The sequence below is a fragment of the Poecilia reticulata genome, chromosome 4, assembly GCF_904066995.2.
Source record: "Poecilia reticulata chromosome 4, P_reticulata-male-v2, whole genome shotgun sequence".
NCBI classification, from domain to species: Eukaryota; Metazoa; Chordata; class Actinopteri; order Cyprinodontiformes; family Poeciliidae; genus Poecilia; species Poecilia reticulata.
In genome coordinates, this window is record NC_088833.1 from 1,276,402 (window position 1) to 1,290,726 (window position 14,325).

Genomic DNA, 14,325 nt, shown 5'->3' on the forward strand with positions numbered 1-14,325 from the left:
CATCCAGCGTTTACTTAAAAGCAATTTAACATGTCAGAATATTGCAGTCTTACTCTGGCTAATAGAGCATAAATTAAAGTATTCTGAATCTGAGAAAATCTGAGGAAATCTGAGAATACCTTGACACATTTTTTTTATTTCAAATTTCAACATATGAGGTTCAGAGATGTTTGTTTCCCTTGTCTAACCTAGTAAGGCAACTCATGATGACAGAAATGACAGTTGCTAAAAGAAGAGTGATAGGGATTTTTTGGTATTATCATTTTGTTGTTACTATTAGTTCATATTCAGTCTAATGTTAGTCAGGTTAAAGTGTTCTCTTCTTTAAACTGTATGTGTGAACTGACCTAGAAGTCACAGCTGCCTGTTATCTTCATGTGAAACAGTTTGACCGAGATTTGAACCGGGCTCAGATCATGGGACAGATGTTAAATTGTTTTACGACCTTTGCTGTGTTTAGGTAAAATGTTTTACGACCTCAGCTGTTTCCTCCGCTGTCTTATCTTGCCTATCCTCCCTCTTTGAAGTTTGATAATAAAAGACAAGCTGTATCCAAAGATTGGCAGAATGCTCTGTGAACAGCTCGGAGGAGCAGTTGACAGAGTTTTTCTCCTTCTGCAGAAGTCGGCTAAAAACTCATATACGTTGTCTGTGGTTCTCTTTTTCCATGTAGGTTTCAGAAAATACCTATCAGTTGGTGCCGAAACCCGGGATCTCAACATACCCGTTTCGCTGACAGACAAAGGACGACGCGCTGAAACCGTGCACGGCCAGAGTCAACAGAACCTGGAAACAAAGTCCCGGGAAGTGAATTCTTCGCCAGGCCAGCGTCCTAGGTCCAACTTTGTCTGCCAACGACGGATTGACGAGATCCGAACAGACAAAACGAACCAACAGAAACGTGAGTAAAAAGCGCTATTCGGGTTTGAATCCCAAATCGGGTTTGAGTCCCAAGGAAGGAGAGGTATATTTAGAGCCCCTCTCTGGATGAGGAATCTCTTTGACCCTATGAAACTTGACCAAAAATAAAAAAATAAATAAAAAATAGTCAGAAAATTCTAATCTTTTTAGAACTAGGATGATCTTCATGAAGTACAAACCTAGGGTTAAAGGGATCCTCGCGTAGGCAGGGAAAAGGAAGGAGGGGTAATTTAGAGTCCCCCTCTGGATGAGGTGGCCCTTAAAGGGATCCTCGCGTAGGCAGGGAATATTCTTTTTTGTGTGTGTGCAAGTGTGAATGGTGCTCAACATTGAGAGTAAAACTTTCTGTCCTCGGAATTAGAATCCTAGGTGAAGAACCGGATCAGAACTAGTCTGGCCTAGAAGACTGTTCTTCAGGGGACATTAAGCGCTCACTTAGAGCACTCTCTTTGAAGAAAAAGCACAAAATACCAAGCCATTATAAGCTAATTGCAGTACTGAAATAATGGGAAATAAATGTTGTAATTCCTCACTTGCTGAGGATCTAAGGAGGGATGAAAATTACGCTGTCCAGACTTCGTGGTGGCATGACATACATGTCAAAATGGAAAAAAGAGCAGCACTTAACTTATTTGTAAAACCAGAAGATAATGAACCCAATGCAGGCAGAGAAAAGGCCATATCATTGCAGGGAGCGCAGGCTCCTGCAGCTACCCCTCCCCAGCCGCTGCTGCCGTTCCATCTGCCCCAGTCCCAGCAGACAATAAATCAAGTATTTCTGCTATTATTGTTTTTCATATAGATGATATTGAAGAATTAGAAACTTCTGCCTTGTTCCAAAGCCCCCGTAGGGGACGAGGCAGAGGCAGTCAGAGGGGAGGGAGACCCTTAATGGGATAATGGGACCCCAAATAATCCTCCAAAAGATCCAGAAGGTTGCTGGAACTGTGGTGATTTTGATCACTGGGCGAAAGAATGTAAAAAGAATAGATGGAATAACAGAAGGGGTGGTGGAGGAAGAAGACGGCACAGGCTAAACTCCTCAGCTTGATCAGACTCTACCACACCCCAAAAACACAAACCACCAGACCAAATTGATGAAATGCTAGAGACATGTGCATGCAGTTTGGGACACGTTAAGTAAAACCATAAAAGAAATTGAATTCCTGTAAGAAATCAGTGGATGCAAAATAATTTTTAATGTTACTAAAAATTTGGTTTAAACCTCACAAGTGAGAAATAATTTGTTTTAAGAATACTGATGTTTTGTTTTGTTTTTCTTTTTGAACATTCCTACACCTTTAAAGAAAAACCAGAAAGAGAGGTCTCACTGAAATAAACATGGGAACAACTTCTTTGTATGCTAAAAGTGGAATCATGACTTTCCTGAAGGAGGAGAAGCTGAAAATAAAACTAAATAATAAAATTGTCCTCAGAGAACAATGTTTAATGTATTGTGTCGGAATAATATTATAACACCAACTTGGTGAAATGATTCTTAGCTGTCTATCTGGAGGGGTCAGCGGTCAGAGTAAGGTACCGACCTGGACATTGTCCAGCCTCGTAACTCTTAGGCCTTGAGAGGAGGACTGCCCGCTGACTTCACAGTCTGCAGCACTGAGATCAACAAATTTAGAGAAATCCATTGTTCTCTGGTGTCTGGTGGTGTCTTAGATGAAGTTAACTTAAACGTACATTCTACATTTTACAAGTTAATGGTGAACATGATGAAAGAGACTACAGCTTTTAACATGTTTCATGTTTATATGTGTTTGAATAAGGAAATGGTTTATGACTTCTTAAAAATTGGATAATAAGTGGCTAAAGCTATACGATGAAAAGAAAGAAGTTATAATTGACTCTTATTTGCTTCTTTCCTTTTCCTCTGTCTGAGCCTCGCTGCGCTGCGTCTGACTCTGACCTCAGCTCAGATCTGTCCTGCCAATCAGATGACGTCCCTCCTTCATCACCAGCCAGTTGATAAAGAAGCGAAAAGGACAGGACGATTTCTACCAACTGGACACTGAAGGCAATAAAGTGTCCACTGGTCCTAATTCCTTGACATCTGGGAACTGCCATGCAGCAAAACTACTGTATGGAGTCCTGCTAGACGTTTGGAAAAGAAAGCAACTGAACTGTTTGCTGCTTGTTTCATTGGTGGACAAAGGGACGGGCTGGACAACTTATAAAGAATCCAACACCAGAGCCAGTTGGACTGACAGGGAGCTGGAGGAGGGGCAGAGGGAGGACCAGCTGCAGTGACGCTAGCAGCAGGAGGGGGACGCGAGAAGCAAGACAGAAAGGAGAAATGCAGATAAGTTATACACACACCGCTGTGATAAGAGAATGTGCTTACTAATCCTGTTTGCATATAGGAACTATCTATTTAGAAAGAACATTTTGAAGGTTTTAAGGTACAATGTTAGATAAAAATCTTTCATTTTGTACCCATTAACTCAGTCCTTAACAGAAGGACCAGTGATCCTCTTAGGGCCACGAGCCATAGATTGGGAAACTGTGAAGGAAAAACTGTAATGGTTAAAAGTTAAGAAAGAGAGAAAAGAAAACTGAGTGTGATACGGCTAAATTACACCAACTAAAAAGGATTAGATTCAAGCTAATAATGATTTGCAAATGTTTTATTTTCTTTGAAATAAATATACAAGTTTGGAACTAAATTAAACATATCTAAGTGTTGAAATTAATTGATATTGCAGTGTTGAAATACTATGAAGTATTTCTTTGCATTTAACTGAAACACTTAACTTAGAGTTTAATTCTATAAAGAATCTACAGATTGATTGGGATTGTGTTTGTGTATTTTATATTGAGATGAATGACAATTATTTGAGACGAGAGATATTTTTCTGCTAATTGAGTAACGGATAAATTATTGACCATTTAATTTAAAATCTAAAAAACTTACATTGTAACTTGTCTGAAATGCGAGGTTAAGGGAAAGTCTGAGACTTTAAACAACCTTGTAAACGGCTACTAAAAACTGATGATTGTGATTAAAAGCAACATTTTCTAGACTTCAGTCTAGAACATTTTAATCCAGATTTGATTGATAGTCAATAAGTTCAATAGAAAATCTTGAATTAGAGGATATGAGATTTGTTTTAGATTAAAGGTGAACATTTTTATTTTGGGGAAATAAAATAAAGGTGTTGAAAGCTGCTGAATTACAAGAAAAGAAAACAAAATAACTGAAAGGTAAACCTGTAATTAAAATACTTCTTTGCTAAAGGATCTTCTACAAGCAATAAACCTGAGAGTTCACCTGATTTAACCATTATTCCTCCCAAAGACCAATTTGAAGCTGAAATGATTGTAACACATTGGCAATGCCATGTGTAAAAGGGGGGAAAGGGTAAAGGGTGAGGTAATACTATATAACTACTAAATTCTTACATAAAGTTTTTTTTGTTATGAACTTTTGAATTAACAATACTGTTAGATGATGATTTATGCTTTTTCTAAAGAGTTGAAGTAGTTCCAGCAAAGCCTGCTTTTGAAATAATTTATGGGAGAGCTTACATATTGCCTCTGTTTGCTCCAGACTTACAGAAGCTGATGAAGAACAAACTTTGGTAGATTATATGATCAGGATCCTGAAACAGAAAGAGGTGTTAAATGCAAATTTACTGCCGTCTGACTGTTCTCCTCTACAGGAAATAAATAAAACCACCCCCATCCAGCCAGGAAACTGGGTCTACATAAAGGTCATCAAAACCAGCCCATGCTTGGGAAGGACCCTTCCAGGTGCTAATGACCACACCAAACAGCCGTAAAGATTGCAGCTGGATACATCTCAGTCCCTGCAAGCTGCAGAGAGTGTTTGAACCCTAAGTAGGCGGAGGGAGGAAGGCCGGACTTCAAAGGGGGGATATTTTTTAGGGTAGCTCGTCTCAAACCCGGTGAAGAAACGCTTAAGATTCCCCCGTCTTTAGTTTGGGGGTTCTGACATCTCTGTGTGCCGAGCAGCAATGGGGACTCCATATGCCAGATGGATCTTCTACTGCGCTGTGACAGCAGCATGTTTGATGTTTGGAGGAGGACGTGAGCCTGAGTTCCACAAACATGACTACAGCACCAACCTGTGGTGGAAACTAATGAATAGAACCGCGTACGAGGGACATGCTGTGAACTGCTATGTGTGTGCGCAGCTGCCAATCGCCACACACAACTCAGGTCTGCGTGTAGGACACATCACGGATGACAAATAGATGTGTCTCTATGGCCTGAGCACACAACCACGACTCAGCGTCCCCATGCCAAAGGGATGCAAACGGTGAAAAATGACTATTCTGTTCTACTTCAGATAGGAGATGCCGTGAAGGAACTTTTTGGATCTATGAACTGTTCCTTTAATGCTGACGTATTTCCATTTCCACTAACCGCATGGAAAATACCAGAGACCATTTCTTTAGCAGGAGCTAAACCCGGGTCTCTGAGGAGCTGCGTGTTCAACAACGGACACGTTTCTCTTGGGATGTTACCTGGAAACCTGTGTAACATAGTTTACACATACTGCGAGACGACACCGGATTACATCAACTGCATTGCCTGCAGGGGTCAAAGGATGACTCCACACTGCAAAGTCTGGAAGGACAACCTAGACTGTGACAACATGCTTCAGGAGAGGTGTTTCAACATCACAGATCGGACGACAGGAGACAACGCTGTGCAGTACCATAGTGCCAGGAGACTATGGTTCACGGGTGATGGCAGACTGGTACTTCCTGTACCCGATTGTATTCATCAGGAAAGGACGACACATTCTGGCTGCCCGCTCCAAGCGTGATGCCTGAGGTCAAACGCTGGGGAGGCCTCACAACAGACACTGGAGTTCCATGGGAAATCAGGATTTGGACCGGAGGTGAAGAGTTCATGCAGAGCATGTTCCCAGGAGTTGGATTAGGAGAGGTTCAGGACCACGTTGAAATCAACAGATATGGATTACTGCAACTCATCAACAGCACACACCGGCTGGCAAACGGCTCCATGGGAGGGCTGACTGAACTGAGAAACATGGTTTTGCAAAATCGTGTTGTGCTTGACCTGCTCACAGCCTCTCAGGGAGGTGTTTGTAAAATCATTGGCCCAGCGTGCTGTACATTTGTTCCGGATGAAACAGGAACTGGAGGAACCATTTCTGATGCTCTACATGGCCTGGAGGAACTTAAACATTGTGTAGACGGTGCTACGCAAGGATCACATTTTTCTTTTTTGATTTGTTTTCATGGTTCACGTCTGGTCCGTGGTGGACTTTACTGTTAAAGCTCGTGACACCTATTCTGATTGTTTTTGTTCTATTCTGTCTTTTTACGGAGTATGATGTTAGAACAGTTAACACAACTGTTGTCAGCTATCAGCTAGCACAGGCGTCCTATGAGACAAATAGAGAGGATTTGTTTTGAGATTCTGACGATTTTCTGTGCAATGATGATGTTCTGTAATCAATAAACAGATTAATTCATTTGCTGAATGATTCGTACACCAAAAATGTGACAACAAGTGGTGTTAGTGATGAGGAAACTGCATTTGATTTGCTGTTTCTTCTTTTGTTTTTGTTCATTTCATTTATTCATTGTGTAATTTTTATGTTTAGACTAGGAAAAATATATATCTTGTATTTATTGGTTCTATTTTGTTTCTTTTCTTTTCTATGCTTGGCTTTTGACTGCGGTTTGTACACATGGTAAAATGATAAAAAGGGGGAATGATAGGGATTTTTTGGTATTATCATTTTGTTGTTACTATTAGTTCATATTCAGTCTAATGTTAGTCAGGTTTAAGTGTTCTCTTCTTTAAACTGTATGTGTGAACTGACCTAGAAGTCACAGCTGCCTGTTATCTTCATGTGAAACAGTTTGACCGAGATTTGAACCGGGCTCAGATCATGGGACAGATGTTAAATTGTTTTACGACCTTTGCTGTGTTTAGGTAAAATGTTTTACGACCTCAGCTGTTTCCTCCGCTGTCTTATCTTGCCTATCCTCCCTCTTTGAAGTTTGATAATAAAGACAAGCTGTATCCAAAGATTGGCAGAACGCTCTGTGAACAGCTCGGAGGAGCTGACAGAGTTTTTCTCCTTCTGCAGAAGTCGGCTAAAAACTCATATACGTTGTCTGTGGTTCTCTTTTTCCATGTAGGTTTCAGAAAATACCTATCAAGAGCTACTCCCAAGTAGCAAACATGGTAACATTTTAACACTTTTTTAGACAATTTCATCAACTAGCTGCTATTAATTAGTGATTGGGAAATGTGGCACTTGTTGTTACAAAACTTGTTGTTTTATGTTGTATAAACTTTACACTTTGAGGCTATCAATAGTAGATTTGATCCATTGCTTATGTTACAAGCACTGAAAGTTTTAGTCCTTGTCTACTTTCTGGATAGGCCTCACACCCATCTGGAGTAAATAATGATACTTTAGCTGTTATTTTAAATTAACCAGTCATTTTCATAAAGTTGAAATCCAACTCAGTTTCAGACTTTATATTTTCCAAACTGTGTGAATTATTAAAACCAAACTACAAATAATTATTAGCAAAACCTTACTTCTGGGATGGGAAACATATTCTCAAGGATAGTTGGAAGCTGTTGTTTTGTCACTATCACTGGTGTATTGTTGTATTACCAATGGAACTGAAATACTTCACTGCTTTAATTACTTATTTGTAAGCCATACATTAACAGGAGCATATTAAATCAGTTATTAAATTGAATTAACGTTTTACTTTAAGTTAAAGTAGTGGTGTGCTTTGATAAACTCTTAATTTATGGCCTCTTGCTGTTAGAACCACAATAAGTAATTAATTCAATAATTAACTAATAATTATAGTCCACAAATATGTAGTCTACTAATTGACTAAGTATTTGTTTGCGTTACATAAAATAAAATGTTACTGAAAACATTTATAGGAAATACAATTTCTTAGTAGTCATGTCAGCTGACATTCTTAATTATATGATAACGTTCAGCTCTGTGACAAGTGGCTCATTCACACAGGTCTATTTGCATATACATTATGAAGAGCATTAATATTCTTTGCCGATCTATATTACTCCTGATTTCAGTCAACTAGGATGACGTAAGATATGGATTTCAGCAGTAGTTTATTTTGCCTTTTTTTTCTTTTTATTGTAATTTTAATTCTGACTTTTGAAAAAATAATTCTTTCATGTACATAGATGATATGCTTGAGGGGACTGATGATGACACCATATTATCCTCACAAGACAGTAACATGTTCACTTAAAGAAAACAGGTAAGCAAAAAAGGCAACTTTTCTGTGAGTTAGAGAACCACTGGTCATTTTATTAGGTACATCTTGCGAGTACCGGGTTGGACCCCCTTTTGGCTTCAGAACTGCCTTAATCCTTGGTGGTATTGATTCAACAAGGTACTGGAAACATTTCTCAGAAAGTCTGGTCCCTGTTGACATGATAGCATCATGGAGTTGCTGCAAATTTGTCAGCTGCACATCCATGATGCGACTCTCCCATTCCACTAAGATGTTCTATTGGATTGAGATCTGGTGACTGTGGAGGCCATTAGAGTTCAGTGAACTCATTGTCGTGTTTAAGAAACCTGTCTGAGATGATTCAGGCTTTATGACACGGCAAGTTATCCTGCTGGAAGTAGCCATCAGAAGATGGTACACTGTGGGCATAAAGGGGTGGACATGGTCAACAACAATGCTCAGGTAGGCTGTGGCAATGACACAATGCTCAGGTGGTACTTATGGGCGCAAAGTGCAAATATCCCCCCCCACCATTACATCACCACCACCAGCCTGAACCATTGACACAAGCAGGCCTGGTGGCATGGGCGGGCATTGGGGGCATTGCCCACCCATAGAGTCAGCTGTGCCCCCCTGGACTGAGAGCTGTTTTTTGTTTTTACCTTAGAATGACCAACTCTCTGTTATTCCTGTGTCAATTTGATACAGTAGGGGCTTCCACACTTCCCATATCTGTGTCCTCTGTCACTTTTTTCAGCAGTTAAAACAGTTTAATCCGTTGTTAACGCATCGTAACTTTTTTTTCTGGGCTGCCTATAAATGCAACATGAGTGCTACGACACTCTCACTGGGTTTACATGGCAGCGACGGAGACCTGCTGTGATAGAGATTTTTGGTATTATCATTTTGTTGTTACTTTAGTTCATATTCTGTCTAATGTTAGTCAGTTTAAAGTGTTCTCTTCTTTAGTGTGTGTGGACTGACCTGGAGTTCACAACTGTTTGTTCATCTTCATGTGAAACAGTTTGACGGAGATTTGAACCGGGCTCGGACCGTAGATCAGTTATCATATCTGGAACTGGGTTGCTAGTTGTTTAGGTAAATTGTTTTACGACCTTTTCTGTGTTTGGGTAAATGTTTTACGATCTCTGCTGTTTTTCCTCTGCTGTCTATCTTGCCTATCCTCCCTCTTTGACGTTTGATAATAAAAGAGAAGCTGTACCCAAGATCTTCAGAATGCTCTGTGAATGGCTCGGAGGAGCAGTTGACAGAGATTTCTCCTTTTGCAAAAGCTTGGTCATGAAATTCATATACGTTGTCTGTGGTTCCTTTATGTAGGTTCTAGAAAATACCTATTATGCTGCTGCTGTGCAAAGCTGCGCAGGTGTGTGTTAGAATCATGACAGCAAACAAGCAAAACGCAAAGAACTTTGCAGAGTTTTTTTCCCAAAACTAACCGACTGAGTTGAGTAAAGCTGTTGGATGCAGGTATGTTAGCTAAAAGCAGTGGCGGAGCCAGAGGGGTCCAGGGGGCCAGTGCCCCCTGACATCTGATTGGCACCCCCAGTGATTGACATGTAACAGCACCAGGTCATTCCTGTACATTATTTCCTTGAGTTAGAAATAATGACCCCCCAGACTACCTCTGGGGGGCCAGAGGTAGTCTTGACCCCCCAACTTTAAAAGTCTATCTCCGCCACTGGCTAAAAGATGACTAGCTAATGACAATACAGCACCTTAAGCTTGTTAACAAGTAGTATAGGCTACTGATGTTATCTATATTCAAAAGTGGGTCGTTCTTGTTACATTCTCTTGAGTAACCTTTTTTTTGGGAAAAGTACTTATTAGAGTAGTTTCACATCACTGTACTTTCTTCTTTTACTTGAGTGCTATGATTGCTATGATTTTTGTTTTTTTGGCAAGATTAATTTTGCCCCTCCAAAATAAGTCGATAACCCCCTGTTTAACTCGTCTGCAGCTGGGGCTGGACACAGGCAGGATGGATCGACACTTTAATGCCTCTTGATGCCAAATTTGGACTCTACTATCCGACTGTTGTAGCAGGAATTCAGACTCATCAGATCAGGCAACATTTTTCCAATCTTCTATGTCCAATTTTGGTGAGCCTGTGTGAATTGTAGCCTCAGTTTCCTGTTCTTAGCTGACATGAGTGTCAGATGGACTGATGCCAGAAGTCATCGAAGTGATCTCTTCTACTCCCACATATACAAAGAATATTTCAGTTCATTGATAAATGAGGAAGAAAGATGGGCAGATGTTTAAATGGTACATTCTGTGTTAAAATGTTGAAATAAATATGTGCTGCTCAAATTAAAGTTCCTTTATTCATTGGCTACATTTGCAATGTGTCAATTTAAATTTTGACTCCATAAGTTAATGATTCCCAGGAAATGATTCCCTATGTACTTTATACTTAGCTAAAATGGAGAATTGAAATTTTGTACTGAAATATTCAAATAAGTATGACTGAAAAATAGAAGCATATGAAGACTGTTGCCAGGGAAAATCGGCCAGAATGTGAATTAAGTCAGACCTACTTAAATGTATATTTTAAATGTATAGCTAGTTTCTTAACTTAGATGAAAGTATCGGTAACACTGACAAAATTGAGGGTTTTTTGTTCATTAAATTATTGTTCCAGACAAATGGATGTTTGGGTTTGATTAGGGTAGGGGATACATTTGATAAATCCAAGTTTAAAGATAAAGAGCTCTGCTGAAAGATAAGGATGGGAAATCTTACAGGCATACTCAACAAGAGTTAAATGTTAAAACCAAGCCTCATAAGTGTCCAAAAAAGTATGTGTGTAATGCTGGGCCTCTTAAGATTTGAATATTAAAAGCAAGCCTCATATCGGACTAAAAAACTTGTGTGTAAAGGTGAGCCCTGCAAAGCATAAATAATAGAAATGTGTGTAAGTTGGACCCGCAAAGCATAAATGTTAGAAATGTGTGTAAGGTGGACCCCACAAAGCCTAAATATTAGAAATGTGTGTAAGGTGGACCCACAAAGCATAAATGTTAGAAATGTGTGTAAGGTGGACCCCACAAAGCATAAATGTTAGAAATGTGTGTAAAGGTGGGCCCCGCAAAGCATAAATGTTAGAAATTTATTTAAGATGGTCCCCACAAAGCATAAATGTTAGAAATGTGTGTAACATGGACCCCACAAAGCATGAATGTTAGAAATGTGTGTAAGGTGGACCCCACAAAGCATAAATGTTAGAAATGTGTGTAAAGGTGGGCCCCGCAAAGCATAAATGTTAGAAATGTGTGTAACATGGACCCCACAAAGCCTAAATATTAGAAATGTGTGTAGGGTGGACCCCGCAAAGCATAAATGTTAGAAATGTGTGTAGGGTGGACCCCACAAAGCATAAATGTTAGAAATGTGTGTAAAAGTGGGCCCCGCAAAGCCTAAATATTAGAAATGTGTGTAAGGTGGACCCCACAAAGCCTAAATATTAAAAATGTGTGTGAGGTGGACCCCGCAAAGCCTAAATGTTAGAAATGTGTGTAAGGTGGACCCACAAAGCATAAATGTTAGAAATGTGTGTAAAGGTGGGCCCCGCAAAGCATAAATGTTAGAAATGTGTGTAACATGGACCCCGCAAAGTATAAATGTTAGAAATATGTTTAAGATGGTCCCCACAAAGCATAAATGTTAGAAATGTGTGTAACATGGACCCCACAAAGCATGAATGTTAGAAATGTGTGTAAGGTGGACCCCACAAAGCATAAATGTTAGAAATGTGTGTAAAGGTGGGCCCCGCAAAGCATAAATGTTAGAAATGTGTGTAACATGGACCCCTCAAAGCATAAATTTTAGAAATTTGTTTAAGATGGTCCCCGCAAAGCATAAATGTTAGAAATGTGTGTAACATGGACCCCACAAAGCCTAAATATTAGAAATGTGTGTAAAGGTGGGCCCCGCAAAGCCTAAATATTAGAAATGTGTGTAAGGTGGACCCCACAAAGCCTAAATATTAAAAATGTGTGTAAAAGTGGGCCCCGCAAAACCTAAATATTAGAAATGTGTGTAAGGTGGACCCCACAAAGCCTAAATATTAGAAATGTGTGTAAGGTGGACCCCGCAAAGCATAAATGTTAGAAATGTGTGTAAGGTGGACCCCGCAAAGCATGAATGTTAGAAATGTGTGTAAGGTGGACCCGCAAAGCATAAATGTTTGAAATGTGTGTAAGGTGGACCCCACAAAGCATAAATATTAGAAATGTGTGTAACATGGACACCGCAAAGCCTAAATGTTAGAAATATGTGTAAGGTGGACCCCGCAAGCATGAATGTTAGAAATGTGTGTAAAGGTGGGCCCTGCAAAGCATACATGTTAGAAATGTGTGTAAGGTGGACCCCTCAAAGCATAAATGTAAGAAATGTGTGTAAGGTGGAACACATCCATCCATCAATTTTCTCACACCCTTGTCCCTTTGTGGGGTCGGGAGGGTTGCTGGTGCCTATCTCCAGCTAACGTTCCAGGCAAGAGGCCGGGTCACCCTGGAAAGGTCGCCAGTCTGTCACAGGGCAACACAGAGATACACAGGACAAACAACCATGCGAACACAAACCTAGGGGCAATTTGGAGAGACCAATTAACCTGACAGTCATGTTTTTGGACTGTGGGAGGAAGCCGGAGTACCTGGAGAAAACCCATGCATGCACAGGAAGAACATGCAAACTCCACGCTGAAAGACTGGGGCCGGGAATCGAACCCAGAAACATCTTGCTGCAAGGCAACAGCTCTACCAACTGCACCACTGTGCAGCCCTAAGGTGGACCCTGCAAAGCATAAATGTTCGAAATGTGTGTAAAGGGGAACCCGCAAAGCATAAATGTTAGAAACGGGACCCACAAGTGACCAAAAAACTGACATGTAAAATAAAGTTTCAAATTGTGTTTATTGAAGGTGATTTTTAGTATCAAGATTTTTTGGGGGACTTGCCTGATTTTTTTCATAGATCTAGGACATCTAGAAAGGGTGGGCCCCGCAACTCACCATACTACTTTTGGACCCCACGAAGTCTATAAACAAGGATGTGTGTGTGTGATGACCAGACTGCTGCAGATAAACACCAGTAGATGGTTTGGGTTTGATGGTTGATGTTTTTTCTCATCATGAGCTAAAAGTAAAATAGTTTTAAATATTTCTGCAGTAGCACAAAAGGCCCTTAATTTAGCAAAAACCATGAGAAACTATAAACTTTGATTTGTGTAAGGAGATAAATAGTAGTTTGTTTAAAGAAATAACTAAATGTAGTGCTATATAAATATTTAGTTTCTTTATATATCGAGCACTGCTGGGTGAAATCGCTGAATCAGGTTTCTTCATATATTGTGACCAGAACAGAGCATATTAGACGGTCACTGTTTGGACTGAAAGCTCTGCAGGCTGAGAGTTTGACCCCAGAGACAGTTTGGTTCTCATGCAGCTGCAGGAAAAACAACTTCCAGCCTTTTGCGTGAGACTCGAACCGCTTCAGCTAGTGAGACCACAAGCATTTAACCAGCAGGTATTATTAGATAATACCTATATTATTATTTATTCTGACGTTCACATGTTTGAGCTTCACTTCTGTCCAGCAGGTGGCAGCAGCAGGCTGCATTTTACCGCTTCCGGTTAGCTTGGTTAGCTCGTGTGTCTCAGGCCGTGTCCAGGTGTGTTGTGAGTCTGCGCAGCAACAATGTGTTCCGTTGAGCCTCTGAGAGAGTTTATCAGAGAGAGACTAACTGCTGCTGCTGAAGAAATCTTCACCCAGCTGGAAAAAACCATCGTCCAGTACGAGGAGGAGATCGACCGGCAGCGGAGTTGTCAGTTCAGCAGACGCAACAAGTTATGACGAGAATAAGTCATGAAATTGTTTAGAATCCGATAACTAGATAGATATACATGCGTTGTCGTGTTTCAAAGTGTATTTAAAGCAGCTGCAGATCATTTAATGTACATTTAACATTTCAAGACAAGAAACAAATAATTTTCCTGTATTTTTTAGACGTTATTGAGAAATTACTTTTGATTTATAAATCAGTCATTATCAAACATTAAACTACATATTTTTCTTACTTTTTTCCAGAGAATAAATATTTATTACAGTTTGTCAACTATTGACAGCAGAGT

The 14,325-nt window shown here is 40.0% G+C and overlaps 1 long non-coding RNA gene across 1 annotated transcript; it reads right to left on the minus strand.

The window, feature by feature from the left end:
• Positions 1–302: 302 nt before the first annotated feature.
• LOC145551295 (uncharacterized) lies at positions 303–589 on the minus strand. The gene is made up of 2 exons (XR_014087102.1): positions 478–589; positions 303–445 (listed from the first exon to the last, which is right to left on the minus strand). It is a non-coding gene; the product is annotated as an uncharacterized LOC145551295 (long non-coding RNA).
• Positions 590–14,325: the final 13,736 nt, after the last annotated feature.